The following is a 4,701-nucleotide window of genomic DNA, read 5'->3' as shown; positions in this document are numbered from 1 at the left end:
TCTCCCTCTCCCTCTCCCTCTCCCTCCCCCTCTCTCCCTCTCCCTCCCTCCATCCCTCCCCCTCCCCTCTCTCTCTCTCGCTCACTCTCTTTCACTCTCGCTCTTTTCTCTAAACTATCTTCTCAATTCTTTCTAATGGAGCACAGATGTTAAAATCAGAGAATGCGCAATCTATACCTATTACGTCTATGGGTCTTATCAATTCATGCGGGCTGGTGTAATATCCCTAAAAAAAAAAGATCTTTACGGTGTAAACGGGCCTTACAGAATCGCTGGAACGATCGACATCGTACGGGGATCACCGACGATTTCGAAACGGCGCGGCCGATCGACGGGAGATTCACCCAGGGCGTCCTCCGATTTAGCATAATTTTCTAGCTCATCACGTGCGCGCGCTACGTAATCGATAAGTATACGAGTATAACGGCGTCGATCAGTTTAACAGCCGATCTGTCGAACAAATGACGCGATGAGAGACGAGAAAAGACGAGAGTCCGAGGGCGCGTCGCGACGCCGTCGTGAAAATCGGCCGTCGGAGCGAAACCGTCGCGTAGAGTGATCGAAATTTGAGACGAGGCGCAATCTGCGGTCTCGAGTGGCACACTCGCGAGAAACAACACTTGCTACAATAGTGATACCAGGGAAAGGAAGATACATACGCCTCTGGCCTGTATTTCCCGAGCGTGTTTATTTAGCGCTGAGCGTCGGTCGTTTTGATTCCCGAGATCATCTCGATCTTGGATACGATCATTTACATTAAGCAAATCAAATTTTAGAATCGGACAAACGCGTTCAGACGCTATAAATGGCGTGATGAAAATACGGGCTATATTTTTCCACGTGGATATGTGTATCTTCCGTTGCCGTCTCACCGGAGATTTTTTTATATATATGATAATGAGAGCAAAAGCGACGGGAGAGTAGTGCATTGTTAATTCGAAAATGCTCATTAAAACGAATCTAGCGAGTATACAGCGTAAGAAAATTTTACATGGTGTTTGTACGTTTAAGGGACTAAAAACGCATTACGCAGAGGATCACTCTGCGATCGAACCGCCATATATAATACAACTTAACGGGAGCATTAAAAAAAAGCGCGAAGATGTACTGTAAAATTACGAGCACGGTAAGCGGGAAATATTATATATTGTAACAAAGAAAAAAAGAAGGAGAAAAATGAGGGAAACGAATTCATAAAAGTAAAAGTTAAGCGAATTAAACTTTAGAAAAACTCGATGTACGGTAATCGTTTGGTTAGTGAAAAGTCACGTGGTTATTATTACTATTGTTTACGCCGAAGGAAGCGACGATCATCGTTAGTGCTATTATCATACCGCAGGACTATTACTATTAATATGATTACCGTTACTATTTATCACTACTAGCGCTACTGAATATTATTATTATGGTTATCATTACTACTACTATTATTATTACTAATGTCGTTATACTAACTATACTATTCTACTACTACCGCTAGACGCTACACTTACTATTACCTACCTACCGCTACTATTGTTACTATTATTACTAACTTCTAACTCTCCACCGGGCGTGGAGCGCGCGAAGAATCGCGCACGATTTTAGCCATAAGCTAAACGACCTCGATTTGCGTTTTTAATACTCGAATTGTGGTATAATGTGCGGTGAAAACAGACAGAGCTCAAGCGATATCACGACATATCCCGAATTCGTCGGTCGACTTTAAGGATAACTATGGATTAAAAGTTGTTTACAATAACGCACTCGCGTTTAATCGTACAACGCGAGCGACGCTTTTGACGACGATGTATCGATTCCGTAGGTTATCCGAATTAATAGTGGGCCGAAGATAAAAAGCCGATACTTTTACGGCGGGGCCGCAGTATTCCTTCGTCGTTCCGGAAATTATTCGACTCGCGGTAAACATTCTTTCTTTATCGGCCTTCTTTGATCGGTGGTAAATGAGAATTCGGTCAAGTCGTTACTGTCGTTGCATCCTTAATATAAAGAACAATCGCACGAGACAACGCGCGCGTAGCGCTACGGTAAAATTTGTCGGTTACTCGATATTGCGTAATAAATTGAAACGAGTCGCGAGACCGACCAGGGAGAGACACGGTTATCTTTGCGCGCAAATTTTCTTCAATCTGTCGCGATTTTTTTGAAAAACTTTACTTACTGCGTCTGCACGTTTAATCTTCTCAGTCTCGAATATAATTTCCCGATTCAGCAAAAAACTAAGCTTTACGCGCCCATTGTGACACTATTTAAAGATAGCAGCAGATAACGGATCTATTTTACAAGAAAATTGTAGAGAAGTTTATGCGAATACAACTCTATCATTTTTGTTATAAATATAAAAGTATAAATCTATATAAAACATAAATATAAAAATTAGTCAAAAATGTATACGTAAAAAATCAGTTTGCTGATTAATTATTGCATTTTGCATTTTTATTCTACGATAAGTTTCTTAATTTCGACTAAGACTGAAAAGATTAAACGTTATACCGATTTTCCATGCGCAGTTCTCTTTCCGATAGAACGGCTAGATTTCTCGATTATCTTCGCCGTGATTACGAACACGGACGATAAAAAAGGTACGTATATCGGGTAAGTGTACGCACCTTCGTCGGTACGAAGCTCGTTTCGCCCGCCGCTGCGTAAACGCGAGCGGGCGCATTGAAACATGAAAACGTGTAAATAACTTCTGTGATAAGAATCGATTATTAAATTTAGTAAATTGCCGAATGCGAAACCCCTTAAGAATGTCGGCGGAAACGGCGACGCGAGTCCATGCCAATGACGAATTGCTCCGCCAAAAATGACACACATAGATTTAATGATGAGAATAATTTAAATGACGCATCGTTTCTTTATATTGTTAAGATAGCATATAGTAAACAAAAATTTTATGAACATACAAATATTTGTTCTTACTTTTGATTTCTATATTTTATATCAAACTGTTCTTTTTTAAAAAGTATTTAAAAAGTAATGAAATGTTTCTTTGCTTAGAATATGAATATTGTATATTCTATGTAAAGAAATATTTCTTTATTTTTTTGAAGAAAAAAAGATAGTTCAATATAAAATAGAAATTGGAAAGATTCATCTTGCTCCAATTTATATTATATCGAACTGTCCTTTTTTTCTTTAAAAAATGATAAAAGATTCCTTTACTAAAAATATAATTGTTCTATATTTTAAGAAAAGAAATATTTCAATATTATTTTTGAGGAAAAAAAAAGAAGTTTCATATAAAATAGAAATCGAAAGCAAAATAAATATCTTCGATTTCTTATTTTATCAAATTATCCTTTTTTTTCAAAAGTAATGAAATATTTCTTTGCTTAAAACATCTATATTCTAAGCAAAGAAATATTTAATTACTTTTGAGAAAAAAAGGATAATTCAATATTAAATAGAAATCAAAGATAAGAGCAGATATTTATATGTTAATAAAATTTTGAAAACGCGATTACAAAAATGTAATGCTTCTTAATAAACGTATGGCATCAAAAATAATTGTTTCCACTGTGAAATGCTGTCATTTCCGGCTTCCAAAATGATTGTCAAGCTTTCATCCACAAGTTACAGACAAGGGGTGCAATATTAGCGTAATAGACTATCGACTTGGACAGATATCAGAATAATATACGAGCTGGATTTATCAGATAATTGACTTCGTTTTACAGCCAAGATAATCCAATTCTCTGAATTATTCGAGTCAGTTCCCATAGTCCATCTCATGCCAAATTATCTACTCGTGTCAGATGAGATTGGCATTCAAGTCTTGTAGGTTCTCTTATAAAAAGATCAGTCAGTATCTTTACAATCTTGTTTCACAAATAATTTTCCTGCGGCCTGTATTCTTTCGCGTTTCGCAACTTAAACGAATAACAATTAATATTTGATAAAAGATCCGCGTGATGCGCTATCGGTTTTGTATTGCGAAGCTTAACGTCTCTTCATTGTAGCTAATTGAGACCGATTAGCAACAGCGGCTCTCGCGCTTCCCGACGAACGAAGGCGAGCCGGAAATGACGGGGCTTAGTCTGGAAATTGCCAATCGACGTCCAATCCGGCCGCTCGCGGCCAATTCGACTCAACGCCGAAGATGAAGCGGCGACGCGCGTGCTTGAAATACGATCGTCTCGATCGAGAGATCAAAGGTACCGAATCAGAGGAACGGCCGCGATTTTCCTCGAACAACACGCGAACAGCGATCAACTGATCTGCTGACAAATGACTGGTCCGCTAATTGCGGCGCGTCCACTGATTACAAGCGAAATCACGCAGACGGGAGATACGGCGCCCGCGCGCGATCTGTTTTTACTTTTTTATATGACACGCGCTTCGTCGCGGCCATATTCGACGTAGTGTCGCTTTTCAAAAATAGAGTACATCTAATCGGTCGCGAGCAACCGATCGGCGACGACGGCAAGCGGAAAATGAAGGAAAAGAAAAAAAACGGAGATAAAAAGACGGCCTGGACCTCGCGACGTTACTTCCAACGACGCGGAGCGGTCGCGGGGAACACTCGTTTATGCACTTAAGCGACTTCGTTTCGAGCGGTGCATTATTATTGATAGTGTGTATAGCCGTGCGTCGTGTGTGTAATATATACATACACATGTACTTTGAATATAAATACGAATATAAATATATACATATGAATATAGGAGTATACATAGATAACGCATTATACATATATAC

The sequence above is a fragment of the Atta colombica genome, unplaced genomic scaffold (assembly GCF_001594045.1).
Source record: "Atta colombica isolate Treedump-2 unplaced genomic scaffold, Acol1.0 scaffold222, whole genome shotgun sequence".
NCBI classification, from domain to species: Eukaryota; Metazoa; Arthropoda; class Insecta; order Hymenoptera; family Formicidae; genus Atta; species Atta colombica.
This window is presented reverse-complemented; position numbering follows the sequence as displayed.